This window comes from Theropithecus gelada, chromosome 7a, assembly GCF_003255815.1.
Source record: "Theropithecus gelada isolate Dixy chromosome 7a, Tgel_1.0, whole genome shotgun sequence".
NCBI lineage: Eukaryota > Metazoa > Chordata > Mammalia > Primates > Cercopithecidae > Theropithecus > Theropithecus gelada.
Genome location: NC_037674.1, coordinates 11925478 through 11946777, shown reverse-complemented (window position 1 = coordinate 11946777; position 21300 = coordinate 11925478). Strand labels below are relative to the sequence as shown.

Here is a 21300-nt window from a genome sequence, read left to right as displayed (position 1 = left end):
TTGAATGTGCGCCCTGCACATGGCAGCTCCATGCAATTGTGTGTCTCAACACTTAGAAATGGCTGAATTTCATATAAGAAGCTTCAATTCTCTTCTCCCCATCAAAATGGCCTCCCCAGACCAGAGGAAGCTGGAAAGGCTGCCTCCCCTGATACAAGCACCAACATGATTCAAGACAGGACCCACTTGGGGAAGTGCTCCCTGCCCCTTACTAGGAGGCCCGGCTCTGCCTGGTTCCGGCTAGAGCTACTTGACCTCACCCCGGGGTCTGCCCATGACTTCCAGACCAGCCCTAACCTCAGGTGGGAAGAATGTGAGCAGCACTGGCCAAATCCTCTGGCACCCATGGATAAGTCCCATTTGCTGTTACCCTGGCTCCTCATGTTTCCGTAAGTCTATAACCACAGGCCCCTGAGGTGAAATACAGTCCGCTCCCCAGCTTTTCTGTGTATGAAGATCTTGTCTTTAGAAATCTAGCTAGAATTAAAGTTACTCAAGAATTTGCTCATGTCAGGAACCTGTCCCCAAGGCCAACCTGAGCTGCTGGGCCCTGCTCCCCATGACACAGGTCCCCCAGCTGCTATGAACACTGCCTCTCTCTACTCCACAACGGCATGCCAATGACACCTGCTTAGGTTTCCTTCCTACCACTTCTATGTCAGTTAAAGAGCAGAGAGGGAGGTCTACAGGCAGGTCCAACTGTCCGCACCCCTTCCTCAAGCCCCATGAGAAAAACTGCGTCACCACGAGCTTCACTCTATATGTGACAGTAAAAAATGCCAGAAAACCTATTTTGCATATAAACTTTTACCATTAGGGAACATATACTGAAATCTAGTTTTAAGCATAAGCACAATGGAAAAGATCAAAAGCAGATGACACCATGATGAAAGAAACAAACACTTTACTTTGAAAAGTTTTTCTCTTCAAGTTTTCCACACAGAAAATTCTAACCACTTATAGGTAGTCATCATTTCAATGAATTGTGTCAAATGCAAGAGGGAAAAGAAAGAACATGCACCATGAGGCTAATTTATGGTCTCACTAAATCCAGCAGACTGAAGGATTTCATTTAGTCTATCATGAATTCTTAGACCAAAGCAATTCTATTAAAAGCCCTTGGAGGGGGGAAAAAAAAACACCTGAACTTGTTGTCAGGTCAAACAACAAAAGCTTTCCCTAAATATTATAATTATGTCAGATACTGCCCTTCACACAATTTTGAATGGCTAGCACCAAGGAATTTGCCCATCTAAAAGTGAGGCCAACAGAATAATTTTTTTTTTTATTTTTACAAGATGTTTATTCTCTGAAATCCAATGCATTCAAAGGATGTTAACACTTAAACTGTTTATCATTTCCACCAACTGCATTATCTTAGTAAACCAAAATAAGCACTTTTATCATAGATGTAGTCAATGATTAATACATTTTTTTAAAGGACCTAAACTTCCCCCAGATTTCAGCACAGGTAATTTTATTGTATGTTTCACCTAGTAGGTGATTTTTTAAAAAAATAGTGTGTAGAAATGAATAGTTTCAAACTGAGTAAATGTAGTATACCATGTCATAAAACAACCAAATCAAAAGCAACTGCCACGCTAATAATAAGTCAAAGAAATAGTAATTCTGGCTTGTACAGACATGTGCAGCGTTTTCAAAGCTCTTAACAGTTCATCGCTAATACGTATCTCCAAAGCTTAACTTAGAGTTGGAAGGTAAATTTCACAGTAATGTAATTTTAACCACCATTTACATTCACTTTAATATATTACTAAGATGTTTAATCTATGTCACAATGGTGCTTTCCAGTGTTCACAATTTACAGTTTCGATTTGTATACATGTGATCTAATATACGGGACAGTTCTTACTATTACAAACTATCCCTTAAAAGAAAAATAAAACCCACCTTACACAGAACTCTGAACATGGTATGACCTAAAGCAGATTAACGCAATACAGCTTTTAATATTTTAGCCATTTTCTAAATAACAGCATGTAAACTTGTGTATTTAGTATATGAGAGCTACAACTTTTTCACTGAGAAATTATGCATTAATTTTCTTCAACCATCTTTCTCAATTTTACTAAAAAATCTCATGACTTGCTGGTTCTGTTTCAGTGAATTCCAGACTGTACTTTTTGGGTGTGGGGGGAGAAGAGGAGGGAAGAAAGGTGATAAATACACTGTAAACAGAAATAAGTCCCCCCCAAAATTAAGCCTTTAAAATAATAATAATCATATTTTACTTCTACACTATTTAACACTTCAGAGTCAGTTACAATGTTTCATCTTTAACACTGACAACAAATAAATTACTGTAGGGTCAGTCTGCCCTACCATCTTGGGATCTAAAATTCTAAATGTGTGAAGAGAAGAGTAAATACTTCAACGTTCAATTCTGAAATTTAGAACAATTTATATGACTTGACTACACTGGTCAAAGCAATGACAAACATACAATTCAGTAAGTAGTTGGTAATTTTGCTTTTGGGGGTGGGCAGTCAACAGAGAGTAACATATGGAGTAAGAAAAAAATTGGTTTCCCATTTTAGCGGGGGGAATCACAGGGAAGTTTAAGCCTCTGAAATATATTTCACCTACGTGCTGACATTCAAGATGAAATTTTCAATTTTTTGAAGAGCCCCCATTCTTTCCTTGAGCATCAAACTGATTAGTAGTCACATCTTCAAGTAAAATAACAGTGTTACAACTTGTTGAATGAAATATTAGTAAGGTCAAAAAGACAGACTAAATTTCAAACTAGAAAAAAAAAATCTACTCAAGTTTTACATTCAGTTTTCAAGTCAGTTTACTAACATGACAACAGATTTTGCTTCAATCGCTCTTGTACACACTCACACCCACAACAGGCTCCCCAGACACTAATCTGCTTTGCAATGTAAGATCATATAGTCAGAGATGGCATTCTCCAAGCCAAACTTTAAATAGATTTTAAAAAGTAATTTCTAATTTTACAGAAATGCATCTTCAAAAAATATTTTCTCTCACTCCCTCATCTCCTATACTGAAGGATGTATAATGTATTTTTTTTCCTCCAAGCTAAAACTGAACCATCAAAATTGATTCCTGGCAGCAAATCTCTGCAAATTAAAACCAATAACAAAAATAGAAAAAATATACTTTATATGTGTGGATGGAGGAATGGATAGATAGACAGACAGACAGATAGAAATCATCCAGTATTTAAAAATAACATTAGAGATGAATTTTGGGATCCTATCACTCACAACTCCAAAATCCACAATGATTTAAGGACGTACTTTCTCCTGTTTCCTTTCTGGCTACCCTCTCCCCTCCAAAACTGTTCAGTGTAGCCACAGCTCAAGTTTAACGGGAAGAGAAAGAAGTTTTTGAATAGTTTTGTTGTTTTTTACTTTGGTGATCTGGGTGGCACATATTGCTCTTTGCCATTACGTCGTGTCACTCTCTGAGGTATAGCCCTATGACTAAACTGGCATCTCTGTTCCCTGAGTTTTCCATCTGCTCCCCTGGGAATGGTATTGCCTCAGAAGCCAGAATAATCCTTACTAGCCCTTGCTTCTAACTTCTCATGTGGTTTCTCAAGGGACTTCTCAGGAGCTTCACTGTCTTCGTTTTTGGTGGGAGACACTACATTGGAGCGAAGTTCCCATAGTGGCTACACAAGAACTGAAGATGGCTCTTTAGGGGGCTTCTGGCAAACTTCAGCATAACCTAACTTTCGGGGTTCCTGTAGAGCCACAGCTGTAGCTGCATTTATGTTACTATTGCATGGTGAAGCAGTACTTGCCCTCAATGGCTTTGTAGTACTTGGAGGAGAAACTGGTATAGTCGTCTGGTTGGGACAATCCTTCTGAACAGAGGAATCCTCTATTAGATCCTTTTTTTGCTGAGTTGTGCTTAATGCAGTAAGCTCAGCTGCACATGAAGAACTGGTACTCATATTGAGTTGCTGGGCAGAAGTGCATTCTGTCTGCTCATCTGCAGGCACTGGGCAACCAACTCTCAATTCTTCATTATCCTTTTCTTTGTAGACGCCTTTAACAACATCAGACATCCTATTCTCCGAAATGAGTTTACCTGGGATGCTTGATGAACTTCCAGGTAAAGGTGGAAAATTTGAAGCTAGTAAGTCAAACTTTGGTGTTGGAGCCTTTGATTCAACTGTTGAAGGATGAGGTCTTGAGATCCTGTCATCTTGTCGTCGTCTTCGACCTCTGAAAAGAGTTCTGCCCCTACCATAGTCCCCATTCTGTTCCATCTGCAAAGTGGAAGTCTCCTTTTGAAGTTAAGTTTGCTCCTAATCCCCAGTTACTGTAGGGTTATGCTGTTCGGGTGAAAAATTTCTTGAACTAGATCTTCAATTGTCCATCTCCCAATGACACAGAGTCCTCTGTTGAGTGTTCTGAACCACTGGATGACCTAAAATGAGGCTTCGCAAGATATTTTTTGGAATGGTCGACCCATATTCATAGCAGCAGCATTTGTTTTATAAGATCCTGGTGAATTAAAGCCATTCACAAAACTACCATTGGGAAAGGGGGCCAGTGGTGTTTCAAAGTAAGGTGTAGGATTTGGAGACCAAAACTGAGGAACAATGCTATAGACCGAGTACTGTTGGTGAGGATTATATACAGGCTGCCTAAAGTCTGGGGAGGCATACTGTGCTTGAGTTTGAATGGGCTGGCTATAGATACTAGAATCCATTCATCAGTGACCATTCTTAGCAAAAAACGTTGGTGGCTTTTATCCTTGCCATAATTGGCTCGCCCTGAAATGTTTTAACTTCTTAAGGATTTAAAAGCCTGTTGTGCATCTGTGTCTGACTGGGAAGTGATATACCAGCTGCTACTGTGTGCAAATTCACAGCTTATCACTTTGGAGCAGTTTTCAATTTGAACAAAGCTTTCACTTCCTCTATTGGTGTTGTTTCAGGAATCCCTCTAAGAATCACAATACAACGCTTATGACTTGGTCTCACTTTCTCACCCTTCTCATCAACTTGTACCATGGGAGAAGATCTTAACACTTCAATAATTACATCAGGGTCTGTAGTCAACTTTTTTATTTCTTCCAGGTTAACAACTGTCCAAATTGGGATGAACTGATCACTATCCATTTGAGATATCAAGTAAAGATCCTTTGACAAATTTTCTTGTGAAAAACAGAATGCTAATTGTTTCTTTAGACATTCTTTTCAGTCTTCTGTAGAAATTGCTGGATTGTTTTCTCCGGAAACATCACATATTTGGTAACTCAGATCTTCCAGTCCTAAAATCATCCCATCAGTTGATTCTTCAATGCCTGTAGTATTTCTTGTGGTTTCACAAGACGAAGAACACATTACTTCATGTTCTTTACATATATCTTCTGAGAGCTCTGCATTAACCTCAGGATGAGCACCCGAGGTGGCTGCTGTTTCATGTCAAGAGTTTTCAGTTCCATGAGTTACTGGGGTGGCATCAGCACTCCCAGGAGCAATTTCTTGTCATAGTTTGGCATTAGGACTTAAACCAGTTCCTTCAGATGCTACCTGCTCCACGAAAAGCAACATGTCGTCCTCTGTTCAGCCCAACTGTTCCCACCGCTGCAACTCTAACTGGCTCACAGGCCTGTGCCCCAACAGAATAAATGTTTTAAATAAGTCTTCGTTCTGAAATATTAAAAGGTGTAATACTTTAATAACTTCATTTGCATTATATCTTTTTTTTTTTTTTTTTTGAGACAAAGTCTTGCTCTGTCACCCAAGCTGGAGTGCAGTAGCACGATCTTGGCTCACTGCAACCTCTGCCTCCCAGGTTCAAGCAATTCTCCTGCCTCAGCCTCCTGAATCGCTGGGATTACAGGCATGTGCCACCACAGCCAGCTAATTTTTGTATTTTTAGTAGAGATGGGGTTTCACCATATTGGTCAGACTGGTCTCAAACCCCTGACCTGGTGATCCGCCCACCTCGGCCTCCCAAAGTGCTAGGATTATAGGTGTGAGCCACGGTGCCCCGCCTTGCATTATATTCTCGGAACAATACTGGAATTTGCACAAGGCTGATATCACTCTAGGTAGACTAGAAAATGTAGGTTTATCCCAGCACTTTGGGAGGCCGAGGTGGGTGGATCACCTGAGGTGAGGAGTTCGAGACCAGCCTGGCCAACATGGAGAAACTCCGTCTCTACTAAAAATACAAAATTAGCCAGGCGTGGTGGCTCATGCTTGTAATCCCAGCTACTTGGGAGGCTGAGGCAGGGGAATTGCTTGAACTTGGGAGGCAGAGGTTGCAGTGAGCTGAGATTGCGCCATTGCACTCCAGCCTGGGCAGCAAGAGCGAAACGCTGTCTCAAAAAAAAAAAAAAAAAGAAAGAAAAATGTAGGCTTAGAAAAAAATTAACAAAACATGCACAGAAGCATCCAGTTCTTAAAGGATAGAGCCCCTACAAACTTAATGTGGCACTTCCAAATCCCTGAGACCTAACTCCCCCAGTTCACCTGTCCACCATGTGTATGATGTGCCTCAGCCTGGTGGTTAAGAGATTAGACATGAATTCCAGATAATGAGAAGAAGAGGCTACATCATGCTGCTTACGTTTTTCTGCACACACATCCATTTTCCCCCATCAATGCTCTTGTTATATTCTCCCACTGGTCCAATGTTAGACTGAATTGAAACACTGTGAAGGCAAATGTTCTTCAGAATTGCTTTTAGAATAAAAATATGAAGGAAGATACCTGAGAATTTCCAAAATGACTACATCGAACCTGAACGGTACCAGAATTCTGACAATTACATAACGCCCCAAGAAGAAAACCAAAGGAAACAACATGTAGCTTCAAACCAAAACACAAAAGAAGAAATTGAGAAGCACTGTGTTTTTAAAAGACTAAATTTTCAGCATTCACAAATGTAGGTAGGCGAATCTTTCACCGGCCGTTGTGGGGACTCGCACTGCTGTTTCAGGGACTCTCAGTAGAATTGCTTTGGGCTGTTGTGGGGACTCGCACTGCTGTTTCAGGGACTCTCAGTAGAATTGCTTTGGGCTAGGAGTTCATGAAACCTTTCAGACTTCTGGATTTAATGAGCCCATAAATAAGTCTCATGTTGAACTGCCATTATGTTTTGGACCACACTTCATTGTGCAGACGAATTTTAATTGAAGTATTCTTTTCCTCATTTGCTTTTCCATTAAACTGAGTTCTTTTTATTATTATTATTTTTCATTTTTGGAGGGACTGGTTCTTTATTTCAAAAAGACACTTGCCAATATTCAGTATCAAACACAGTTGCGCTACTGATTTCTCTTTCTCCCAATCAGCCCCAAAGAGACCACATCAAAGGAGAGTACATTTTAAGCCAATAAGCTGCAGGATGTACACCTAACAGACCTCCTAGAAACCTTACCGGGAAATGGGGACTGGGTAGGGAAAGAAACTTTAAAAAAACAAAAAGATCCGCAAGCTGCCAGTCCAAAGACTGCAGAGGCTGTCACAGCCAGATGGGGTGGCCAGGGTGCCACAAACCCAAAGAAGCAAAGTTTCACAATAATATAAAATTGAAAAAGTATTGTACACAAGCTATTCAAGATTTCTCCAGCACTGACTGATACAAAGCACAATGAGATGGCACTTCTAGAGATAGAGACAGCAGCTTCGAACCCAGAAAAGGGTAATGAGATGAGTTTCACATGGCTAAATCAGTGGCAAACACACTCTTCTTTCTTTCGACAAGGCAGGAAAGCATTTAAATGGTCACCTCAACATAAGGGGGACATGATCCATTCTGTAAGCAGTTGGGAGGGGGTAGAGATGGGACAAAAATGTTGTCTCAGAGGTATTACCATCTTAATTTGGTGACTTCTAATGAAAAAAATAAAAAAATAGGAATAACATGCAAAGATATCTTAAAGCTGAAAACCTGAACAGCACATTTTTTGTTGTCGCTGTTTGGCCAACTCCTCCTGGAATCACCTTTCTGGTTTGGCTAGTACTTTGTAGAGAGCAATGAGGTTTCCCACAGGGGAGTCTCTCTGGGCTCTGTTTGGCTCTCAGTAAGGCAGGCCTATACCTTTTCCTCTCCTCTATGGACAGGAGAATATGCATTAAGGTGAGAAGTCACCTTCCCAAAGTGAGGAAGGGATTCGATTGCTGCTTCAGGGCTGTGGAATTATTTGGAATGTTTTATAAATGGTTGCTACAAAACAACAAAAAAGGTAATTACAGAATGTGTATATCACAACATGCTTTTTAAAGACATTATGCATTGTGCTCACATTCCCTTAAATGTTGCTTCCAAAGGTGCACAGCCTCTAGCCCAGCTGGAATCTCCGGGAAGAGGCAGAGACAGTTTGGCGGAAAAAGACACACGGGAGGAGGGGGTGGTGGAAGGAGAAAGCAGCCTTCCAGTTAAAGATCAGTCCTCAGTTAAAGGGCAGCTTCGGGCAGGCTGGCCTCAGGTGGAGTCAGGGTCAGAGGGAGGAGCAGCAGCAGGGTGGGACTGGGGCGTTCTACATCTCATTCAGGTCAAGCAGAGTCTGGTCCAGCATCCTTTGTCTACAGAGGTGCTCCTCTGGTGCACCTTTCAGTTTATCTTCCAAGTCATCAATTGTCTATTCCAGCTTGGCTACCGATCTCTCAGCAAACTTAACACAGGTCTCTTCTTGAGTTTATCAGCAAGAATCTTGATCTCTTCCTCATATTTGTCTTCTTTTTGAGAGTACTTTTCTTCAGCAGCACTCAGACACTGCAGGTTCTAGACCATCAGTCTGATCTGCTCATCCATCTCTCGGCAACAGGACTCCGCCAGCTCAGCTCATTCCTCCGTGCGTTCCAAGTCTCCTTCAATGATCACCAACTTACGGGCCACCTCTTCGTACTTCCTACCTGCCTCTTCTGCCATGTGCTTAGCTTCTTTGAGTTGGATTTCCTGGAGTTCCATCTTTTCTTCATCTTTTAAGGCCCAGTTTTCAATAACCTTCATACCCCCTCTCACTCTCATCAGCAGCTTTTTCTGCTTCTTCCAGCTTTTGCAGGGCAGTGGCCAGGTGCTCCTGAACATGGTCCAGCTCCTCTTCAACTAGCTGGATCCTACTGTTCAAGGAGACCACCTCAGCCTCAGCCTGTTCCCGGGCCCGCCTTTCTCCCTCAACTTCTCGCCGGAGGCGCTCAGCTCGCTCCTCTGCATCATCTGCCTGCTGCTGAACCTGGATCTGGCGCTTCACCGCCTCGATGGTGGTGATCCCAGCCATGGTGCCCACCCAGCTACTGCTCGCGCTCCGGTTCCTGCCTCCTCTGCTCGGCGTTGCAGCCGCCTCTCCAAAAGTGAGTTATTTAAGACAGGGAATCCCTTTTTTTCAATCTTTGTATCTTTTTAACTTTACATCATCAATAGTTAGCATAGTGACTTGCACATATTAGCCTTTCAAGAGCTGACTTAATAAAGAATGACCCTCCTCTTCTCATTTCCTAACACCCGCGTACCAAACACACACATCCATTTTAAGGGAAAATATAAAAACACTGCAACTCACAGACACAGTAAATGAACGTGCATTGAGACAACATGTGAATACATAACAGAGATGCCATTACTAAATGGCATGGTGGTGCCTAATAATTAGTGACTTTAAGCTGCGCAAGAAGAATAAGAGAATGTGTGCTACGAATTGATTTTTAAGTCTTAGAAATTTTAGCTATATCAAATACAGAACAAAAACCTACTATGTTTTGGCCTCTGCTTTCATTTTGATAAAATGGCTACAATATCACAAAATTCAAGCAACCAACTGTTACCTTTTTAAGAGACATCAACAAATAGTGAGATTGATGTAAACTTTTTCTCAGGGAAAAGATGTTTGTGTCCAGACTAAAAATAACGATGCCTAAAAAGAACACTGTGACCTGTTGATTATATAATCAGTGACCTCTCCCTAACCCAACCCTCTGTCTTTACAACATCCAGGAAGATAATGCAGACCAGTCATTGCAGGAAATCTGTAAAAGCCATGTACAAGTCCTGACACAGTCAGACCAAATCCAGAACCAGGGAAGGAAAGACACTCAGTAGCATAACATGCCAAGCTTACTGAAAGGTTACATGACTCACCAGCAATCAGTAAGGCACACACTTTAAAATGGCTCTGAATATGGTGAGAAACTTGGTTTCATGCAGCCTCACTCTGATCTTATTTCCTAGAAATCCAATCTGATAAAACTCAGCCCGTCTATCTCTACATAGATGGGGTGAGGATCGGTTACAAGGAAGAGAAAATACAATCCCAAATTAACTATGGACTATACAGTACAGAAATGTTTCTCTTTCCCAGTAAGATTTGTCTCTTCCACCATAGCAATTTTGCTCCAGGAAGTCCTTGGGACCCAGGCTCCTGTCAGCTCACCATTCTATCAGCCCACGGTTAAGACTGTGGCATGTGCATTCCAGACAGCAAGACTGCAAAAGGATCTTGAAGAAGAGAGACAAGGGCTGTCTCTTAAGGAAGGCTCCACATAAAACGAAGCTGCCACATAAAACTTATGCTTACTCTGCAATAGCCAGAATTCAGTCCCATGGCCATGAGAGACACAAGGACGCCTCTGTTCTTAGAAGTCATGTTCTGGTCAAAACTGGAGGATTCTATTACACTAGAAGAACGAGAAAACAGACACCTGGGGAAAACTACATTTTCTATCATGGGAACAGCACTCTATCCAAGTGAACTCAACAATCATAAATGAAGCTGCTCTATAACTCTGAATAATGTACCATGGCTAAAAGTTGTCTTGATTCACTTCACTTATTCAATAAATTTAAGCCATTTTAAACTCCTACTATATATTTTTCCGTTAAGAGTTATCTCTAATAATTATGAACTTCATTTCACAAACACCATTGGTGAGCAACAGAGTGTAGGGCTAGGGATACCACCAAAAAAACAACTTGATATTCATTTGATAAAAGGCAAATGCCTTGCTGATGTTTTCAGTTCAAGACACAATTAATTCCGTTTAGCAAACTATTTGCCAACTTTAGGAATAAAGTATTTGATTCCCAAAACACAAACGTTCTTTCTCCTATTCTCTTTCAATATAATGACAATACTAAGAAAATTTTTAAAGCAGCTGATTTTATGAGGTATGGACATTCCATTTCCATAGAGATGCAGGTATACCTAGACTCACTCAACCAACACATGATAATTTTGTATAAGTTTCCTTCTCAGTCTCTCTTCATTTCATTAAACTCACCAATGTATATTAAACAGCTACACATTTAGAAGCCTCTCCAAATAGATGGTTAGTTCACTTATTCAGTATTTCAACAAATATTTATCAAGCACCTGTCTGTTAACAACTTCCATGTGCTGGAGAGTGGACTCTCAAAAGCGTATGTGGCACAGGACTCAGTCTCCCCAAGAGTTTTATATTCAAAAGACATTGCTTCTGGTAAGTAGAAAACACAGTTATTCTCAGAACTAAAGGACTCCCTACTGTCTATCTGAGTATTGTCAATAGCTAACCAGTTCAGTCAGAACAGATTCTCCAACTGTACCTAAACAAATTGCCAAGAAGTGCTAAATCCTCTCCCAAAAAAGCCTTGTTATAATAAGTTCTTTCAAATAACTTGTCAAAAAGGATCTTACTACAGCATGGTATGCAGATAATTTGGGTAATATAACGCTAAGAGAATGAGTCAGAAGCATCATCACTCTTGTAACTTTGACCCTGAATTTGGTCTAAAACTTCTATACATTTTTAGTGGCATGTGAGAACAGATGCTATAACACCTGAAAATGGCAAGACTTAAAATTCATAGTACCACAAAACCATTACTCTTCCCCCTGGACCCTTTGAACTTTAATAACGTCTGACCTGGTTGGCCAATAAGTTCTAAAAGCAGACGGAAGAAAATTGCCAAGAGTAAATATTGCTGGAATGATTTTTCATTTAGAAAGATGTTACAGGTTCTCTTAAAAACAGGTCACCAATTCTGTGGACACTTAATTTTCTTAAGGGAGTAGCCATTGCAGAGAGCAGGTACCCACCTTTGTTTATGCAAATAGAATCTAGCTGACAACTAGATTCATATATTCTTATTACCACTTACACATAAAGCAAACAAAAATAGACACCCACATACACACTCACACACAGTTATATATAAACCCATCCAAATCAAAGATAAAGTGTGGCTAAAGAAGTGGATGTGAAAGAAAGCTATTCTTTTTTTCCCAAGATAAATGGCACAAAAGCCAACATCTCATTAACTATCCAAAGAAAATGATACACTACACAACTACGTCTAGATAATCACACATTAATAATTTTCACATTACACAACTGAAAAGATTTATAAAGGCACAATTTAAGAATCTACCTTGCTTAAGTCACTTAAAAGAAGCAAAGTGACAAGAGGAACAAGCAATTAGGTACTTCTCTACAACACCACAATTCAAAGTGACTTCCTACATGCCCCTTGCTTTAGTCGAATATCATTTCAACATGCAATTATCCCTGTGCTTTGATGCAGTTGTCATCTGTTTTGTTTTTAATGCAAATACCTACTTACTGATTAAATATTTCCTATATTATAGTTTGTGAACCATTTCTCATATTTTGCTGATAAACTACTTTAGCAAGATAGCCAATCTTTGAGACCCCTGAAATAATATTCAGCCAGAGGAGCTCTAAGGTATATGCCCTACTTTGATATGTCAGAGACCTAAAGCATGTGGTCACATAGAGAGCTGCACAAGGGAGAAGCTCTCATCTTTTCTCTCTCAGACTGTAGAAAGTTTCCTTTCACAGCTTTACAAAAACACCAGCCTCCAGATTGGCAGGGCATTATCCTGGCACTACATCCTTCTTAAAAGCTTAACACATCCTGTGTGAAAAACAGGAGCTCTTTCTATCCACATGGACACACTGGAGCTCCAAGACAGTAAGTAACTTGCCGAGGGCCATGCTCTTAGCACTGCAGCAAAACTGGCTTTGGAAGCCAGATCTCCTACCTGGTCTGGATCCCCAGGCCTGTATCTTCTGGCCCAGGAAAGGTGATGGTCTCTTCCCAGCATTCAGCTAAAGAAATACATTTCATAAACCATATCTGGTTAATCACTTTGTAAAAGCAATAGAACTGAATTTAAGTTTTTTCTCAAACTCCTGGCTTCAAGTGATCCTCCTGTCTCGGTCTCCCCTTTAAAGTGCTGGGATTACAGGTGTGAATCACCATACCCGGCCCTTTAAGTTTTTTCATTTTAAGTTGATAGATCCCTGATTCTTTACAATTATAGTTATTTTTTTAAATAATATTTTTACTGGTTTGCTCAAGTTTTTATTTTTAGCACTTTACTAACATCGTTCCTATCAAATTGTCAATGTAGATGATATGATCAAGATATAATAGGCCAGGTACGGTGGCTCACGCCTAGAATCCCAACACTTTGGGAGGCCAAGGTAGGAGGACCCCTTGAGAACAGGAGTTCATGACCAGCCTGGATAACAAAGGGAGACCCCCATCTGTAAAAATAGTTTTAAAAAATAGGCCAGGCATAGTGGTTGCACACCTGCGGTCCCAGGCTACTTAGGAGGCTGAAGCAGGAGGATCACCTGAGCATGGTGAGGTTGAGGTTGCAGTGAGCCAAGATCATGTCACTGCACTCCAGCCTAGGCAACAGAACCCGACTTTGTCTTTAAAAAAATTTATATATATATATATATATACACACACACACACACATACACACACACACACATATATACACACATCTGCTCCATATAGAGATACTTGTATAAAACTTTAAATATATATATATTTGTGTATAACTTTAAAAGGCAAAGTGAGAAGGAGAAAATAGTAAAAGCATGCCTAACTTTTAAAGTTATATTCAGGAGATTCCGGAGATTGCTTGCCAAGTTTGTTTTTTTTTTTTTAATTTAACACATTGTCTAAAGAAAAACAACTTTTACCAAAACAGTGTATCGAACAATAAGAACTTCACTAAAGAGTGATAAAATTTTCCTTATAGGAAGGTTACAGATATCTCTATTGATCTTCTGTATCTTCCTTCTAGAAGTAAGATCCTTATAAAAGAATAACTCAAGGACACCATAAATAGAGTAAAAAAAGAGAACCAACACACTAGAAAAAAATACTTGCAAACCACATATATGAGGCTTGTATCTAGAATATGTAAATAACTCTTACAACTCAATAATAAAATGACAACCTAATTTAAAAATGAACAAAGAATGTGGATAGACCTTTCTTCAAAGAAGATATACAAATAGCCAATAAACACATAAAAAGATTCCCAGCATCATTAGTTATTGAGAAAATAGAAATCAAAACCACAGTGAGATACTACTTCATACCTACCAGGAAGGCTATAATCAAAAGGACAAAATATATAAGTGTTACTGAGGATTCTGAGAAATTGAAACCCTCATACATTCCTATGGGGAAATGTAAAATCATGCAGTCACTTTGAAAACTAGTTTTATGGTTCCTCAAAATGTTAAACCATATGACCCAGAAATTGTGCTCCAAGGTATCTACCCAAGAGAAACAAAAACATATGTCAACACAAAAATTTATACATTAATGTTCATAGAAGCATTTAATCATAATAGCCCAAAACGGGAAACAACAAAACGTCTACAAACTAATGAAAGGATAAACAAAGGTGGTATATTGTTTGCTACAACGGATTTTTCAGCAATAAGAAAGAATGAGACAACATGAATGAATCCCAAAAACATTACACTAAGTTAAAGCTAGTCATATTGTATAATATCAATTACACAAACCGTCAAGATACGCAAATCAATAGAAACCAATAGTAGATTAGAGATTGCCTAGGACTGAGCTGAGCAAGTATGAGAATGGGGAGCCATACCTGACGGGTACTGGGTTTCTTTTTGGGGTCGTAAAATATTCTGTAATTAGATAATGGTGACGGATGCACGAGTTTGTGAATACACTAAAAGTCAATGAATGTACGCTTAAAAAGGGTGGATGTTACAGTATGTGAACTGTATATCCGTAACAGGTTATAATTGAAAAAAGAATACTTATATAACATATAATACACTTAATTTTAAATTAGAATGAAGGAAGGAAGGACAGAAGAAGGAATAAAAGGAAGTTAAGGAGGAGGGAGGGAGGGAAAGAGAGACACACACACAGATCTCAAAGAAGTCAGTCATGACCGTGGGCACGCTTCTAGTGGAACCAGGCTCCAGATGGAATGCAGTCACATGCACATTAGGTCATATGAAGTAAGCGATTTTATTTTACATATTGTATCAGAAAACTTGAGGCATGTTTCTTTAAACTAATCAATTGGATATTTCTCACAGCTTATTTTAAATACTGTAAAGTTACCTCCTCATATTCTCCTGTGAACTACATCATCAATGTTCTTCATGTTTTATTTTCCTGACACACCAGATAGGATGTTATTTCCATTGAACACAATTCTGGTCTTCAAACTATCCACATGATTCAAGCATGCCACTTCCCACTGATCCAACAATTTGGTAAGATATTATAAGACTGGAAACAATGGAGAGGAGTGGAAGATCTTTCCAGTTCATGTTCATAAGTACCCAGCATGATTACACCTACTGTTCACAGATTTCCAGTGACACTTAAAATTTTAACAACGTACTTTTCCAACCTCACAAACATAGGGACCAAGAAACACCTGTCACAAGTACCACTGATCAACCCAGAAAATGCCACCAAAATGGGAGGAGAGAGTTAATAAATCAACTCCTACTGCTTTAAACTCCAATTCAAAAGTCTCTCTGTGACTTCCAACCTGTTTGGGTTAATCCCTAGACAGGTGGCAACCTTACCAGAGTAAATTAACCACCCCCTAATTGTACAAAAAGAGCTTGCTGGTAACTGACAGGAATACAGCTAAATATGACTGTGCCCTTAGGGAATATAAAATTTACATAACCCCCTTAGAGGTTAAGGGAATAGTGACTTCTATAAACAGAGATTTTAATTTAACAGAAAACATTTTAAAATAGAGTTTAGGTATACAGCCTTTTAAGGAATTGAAACAGACATCATAAGCAGGTAAATACAGAGCTGCTGTGCGAGGAAATTAAATTATCCAAGACTGTTTTTACCCAGAAGCTTTTTAACCTTCATCCTGTATGGCTTATTTTGGATGATTTTTCAGACAGATAATAAAAAGTAATTTCATTTAAGTGCTGCAGTCACAGAGTTTACTGCACGAAATCCTTCTAAGCTTCCTTTCCACATCTCTTTGCGGGCACACCTCTAGCATCCGTTCATTCTTTGGGAAGCATACTTTCCTCTATGTGTGCGCAGAGTCCCCTAGAAAAAATCCCAAACTTCATTCCCCTGTTCTCATTCACTTCAAGAAGTGGTCAGCTTTGTGAAAATGTAGAAGTCGGACTTTCGGTCATCTTTATAAGCCAAAAAGTGTATTTGTTCCTTTTCCATTAAACAGAACAGAAATCACATGGGAGGCAGTATGTCTAAAATAATGAATCAAAACTTTGAAAGCCCCACGCTCAGAAACATATTCATATTCTACATATTTATATATAAAATATATGTAACACTACACAATGCATGATGCTTTTAAAAAACCAGCATCAGGGTTATCTGCTGTGACTTCGTATCAGCGGAGAGAAGGAGGCAGATGGAATTCTGGAACATGAGTAAGATAACACTCATGTCAAAACAAAAAACAAAAAAAAAAACTCCTTGTCCTCAAGCATGCTAATGAAGCAAGTGATAAGCTATAGGTCAAATTCCCACTTCTACAATCAAAACTTATCATACAAGCTCTTGAAAAGGGAGTGCATCTGTCATATGTTAATGACTTCAAGCCGTTCACTGAACTTTTAGGTGTATAGGAAAACTTAAAAGCACTTCACAACTCCTTGTGGGTATAATTAGCCTGTTGGAATTGTTGGCAATTCTCATTCTGGGACTTTAAAAGGTCACTCTACTCTTTAAGATACCAAATTTGGAGGTACTCTCCCTTCTGGACAGATTAGGCACACCCTGCAATTAGTATACACAGCTGCACCTGTTGCAAAGCCTTCACTGATGTAAATGGGGACAGTCAACAACATTCTAAATTCTTGAGGGATTATTAGACCTTGGAAACCAAGTGATGAACAAATCTGATGTCTGCTATTGAGGTGATGGATGGTGGTCACACCGTGACCACACACAGAAGCCACAATTTTTATTCTCTATAGACAATTCCAGCGAACACGGAAACCTCATCACTCGACTCTCTCAATCCTGTAAGCAGTCAACATGCAATTTTGCTATTTAACAGAACGAAGTTTTTCATAATCTAGTTGAGTTTCTACAAAGAACAAAGAGAATTCCAGATTTAAAAAAAAATACAAGTTACAGAAACAGCATTATTGATTTACATAAACTTTACTAAAATCGTAGAGAGATAGAAATGTTGCTGGTCACATAAGGAGAAAAGTTTTTGCAGTTTATAAATTTGTAGGTCAAAGCTACTCAAATTCTTCTTTAAGCTGTTAATCCTTTACAAAAGTATTATACACACTGACAATGATAACGATTTCACTGCTATAGTACAAAATAATAATATAGATATTTAAAAGAAATGCATTTAGGAAAGAGGCATGAATTTAAGAAATCAGATTCGAAGTTTGAGAAAGTCTGATATAACTGTCATTAAACAGTAGTTAAATCTTAAACATAAAGCCATAAATTATGTCCTTCCTTACTTCCTTCTTCCTTCTGTCTTTCCTTTCCATTTTAATGAAAGAGAAGCACAGGGGACAGGGGTCTAAATCCCCCTTTCTCTTTAAACCATGTGAATCTTAGATATTTTCTACGTTAGGAAACACAGTTCTTTGGCAGCTGATATATGTGGTCACATAAACAAAAAGAAATACCGTAAAGCCATCTTAAACTAAGATATTGTGCTTGGTAAATCTATTAAGCAAAGAGCCTCTTATTATCACCACAATATGTTAAATATCATCATATATGCTTAAGTGCTTTTTCTTCATATATAAATTCTTTTGAAAACATAATTGGAATTTTACAAAATAGGGAAAAAGCTTTTTTAAAAGGAGTTTGACTATGTTACTGTTAAGTAGGTATACTTTCTTCTGAGTGTATTAACTATATGTGGAAATACTTTTAAAAGGTCAGCTGAAATAATAATATAAAACTTCAAGTAATGAGACTATTTCAAAATTAGCATTCCAACTTGAATAAAACCAACAGGAGTTGATTACATTCTTATTGCTCTCCAAAAGTATTTTCATCTGATGTTTACTTGAAAGTGTGTGTGTGTGTGTGTGTGTGTGTGTGTGTGTACCTTTTAAAAGTCATAGAAGAAAATTATGGAATTGACAATTTTTTTAGGTTTGCTGTTGGGTCTATATGGTAATCAAATTTAGAAAACTATAAATTACATTTAAATTTATTATCTACAAGCAATTAATTATAAAAAAAAAAAAAACAGCCAGGTGGCTTTCATTACATAAATTACTGTTAATGGCAGAGACCTCATGCTGCTACTGTATTTAGCATTTCCATGTGTCAAGCGCACATAGTGGTGTCTAACTCCTCTCCTCCGGGTAGAACCAAGCATTGAAGCAGAAGGCAAGCTGCCCCAAGTTTCAGACCACACCCGAACTAGTCCTTTCGGCCCCACATATTCCGAAGGGTTTAACATTTGTAGCAGAAAATCTGTCTTCCAATAACATTTTGTTGAAACAGCTTTAAAACCAGATATATAATTGCTGATCATTAAATAGTGTTTATCTACACTTGAGTTACTTAAAGTCCTATCTCTATGATTTAAAGATTACCAAAAAAGGTTTAACGAATTTGCAGCAAACCAAGGCATCTATTAATGTCTCACAAATGCAGTTTTTAAAATACTATTTAATGTTGCCTCCCTACCACAGGAACTGTGCTAAATAAATGGACAATAACTCTTTTTTCAGGGTTCTGTCCCTGTTTTACTTAGCCTTCTGTAGTGATTCTCCCAACTCTACAGTAGGTAGAAGTTCCTTCCAAAGACAAGGAAGAATTTTACCTCCTTATTCTGAGAAAAAGCATGAGTTTCAATGATGTAATAGGAGAAGAGGAGCTTATAAGATACAGAAAGAAAAACAGAAAGAAAATAAAAATAAATAGCTAATAAGTTTCGTCCTATTTCAAACTCCATCTCAAATAGAGGGATAAATAAGTATCTCCAACCCCCTCCATCAGTACCACCAGAAAAAGGAGAACGTTTTATGAAAATGCTTTGTAAGCCATAGGATAAAATTCAAAAATTACTATAGTCTTCCTTTCTAAGCAAATAAAAAATGCTTTAAAATGTAACTGAAAATCCTAAATTGAGCTACCACTCTGGTATTCAAGGAGTAACTGCCTAGTTAGATTATCTAACCCTTCACTTCTCTTCTTCCTCTAAGAAGTCTGCCTTATAAACCACCACTAGAGAGACGGGTAGCGGAATCTGCATTTGGGGAGCACAGAGAAAAGGTGGGCATAAAATAAGGGCCAGTAGTTAACGAAGGAGAGTCTCCACTTACTAAGTATAAGGATAAAGTAACAAGATAAACTTTTTCAGCTAAAAGAAGGAACTAATTTACTCACATTATCTTTAGCCAAAGTAATCATCCTGCAGAAGGAGCGGGATTTGTACATTCAGCACCAATGATGCTGCCATGGCTCAAAAATACAACTTGTCTTTAAGAATCACTTTAGAACCACTTTACCAGCTACACAAGAAAACCAGCTTCACAGTCACACCTTCCATCTCACCAAAATACAGGGTGGCCACCAAGTCTAGAAATATAGACAAATACAATAAAGGATTTATTGTTATTGAATTATACCATATGGCAAAATAATTCTGTCTCCAGAATCTACGGTCACATCAGCCCCCTTATTTTTCAAACTTAATGATGCCTTTTGTCTCCATTCTCAAAAGTACCAAAGACACTGTGCCACACACTCTAAAAATACTTGCCAAAAGAGAAGTCCCAAAAGTGTTTTTGCTATCATTACAATGTGTCCCCAGCAGGAAACAGTATTCATCATAGCACTTTTAAAACTGTGAGTCATTAATTTATAGTTGCGATACATGTGAGGGAAAATCAAAGTTCGGTTATTGGAGGACATTAGAAAAGTTAGGTAGAAGACAAGACGCAGGCGCTGATAGCCTGGCAGGCACAGGGCACACCACCAACCAAAACCATGAGCCCCTTCTACCGGAGTGGTTGGAAGCGTTCGCCCTGAGCACACATGCCTAAGAATTCACAGTAAGTGAAATTCAAACTCTTTCCCTCTTATTATTACATAATCATTTTTCAACACCCTAACAAGATTTTTCATGTCTTCCTAATCCCAATTAGGAATCATAGTAGCTTTATCACCATGAATACAAAGCAAAAATTGAGAGCTGCTATCGATAAAACCCTGAGTGTTTTGGTATATGGTGCAAGTTAATGATTCGGTGATGCCACGATCGGGTCATGTCCATGACGAATTTTCAGAGAGCAGCCTAGAAAAGTCAATCAGCGCTGCTGTCTATTTTTATGATGCTGGAGGCAGTACAATGGTAGAGCTCACTGGCACTGTGTGCCAGGCAGGACACGAGGATTTTACTCATAGGGTTAGGAATTCCAGTCCCAGAGAAGGCCAAAAGCAAAGGTCTAATGTAGACAGTTAAGATAAAGCAGCCTAGCCTGAAGAGGAAGCTAAAAATCTTCTGCTTTGGAAACTGCCATATTTGTGACCTCATGGCAGACTGAGAAAACCAAAGAGCTCCAGAAATCACACAAGTAGTTAGTTCACTGGGGTTTTACAATGCCCTGTGGCTGCTCAGTTGGGAATCCCCTGAAAAAGAAGTTCATGAGGTTTAATAATAGGTGACAGATCACCTCAGTAGGTCCAGTTTTGCAAAAATATCCATGCCAAAGACCACAGAGGTACCTGTTTGACATGGTCAAGGTTGGTAAGTATTACACTAGTCTTCATCCGAATCATGTAAGCTACAAGCCTAAGATTACAAAAAGAAAACAGGGGATAGAAAAAAGCCAAATCTCCAATCACAAATCTACCTTGATTCCAGCCACTAAAATTTCACGTAAAGACCCCTTTTCAGTCCAAGTTACCCCATGCTCAATGAGAGGACAGTTACACATGGTACCTAGTCTCAACCCCTAATTAAATCCCAGTTGGTAAAGCCATTCACATTCTAAATGGGAACCAACTCCTCACACTGCAGAGTGTTAGCACTGCACAA

General features: G+C 38.9%; 1 protein-coding gene and 2 pseudogenes across 5 annotated transcripts in view; all 3 read right to left on the bottom strand.

Moving 5' to 3' along the window:
• C7AH15orf41 (chromosome 7a C15orf41 homolog) overlaps positions 1 to 21300 on the bottom strand; it is a 242228-nt gene that overhangs the window by 200438 nt on the left and 20490 nt on the right. The window lies entirely within an intron of this gene.
• LOC112627549 lies at positions 3398 to 5560 on the bottom strand (annotated as a pseudogene).
• On the bottom strand, positions 8500 to 9240 carry LOC112627551 (annotated as a pseudogene).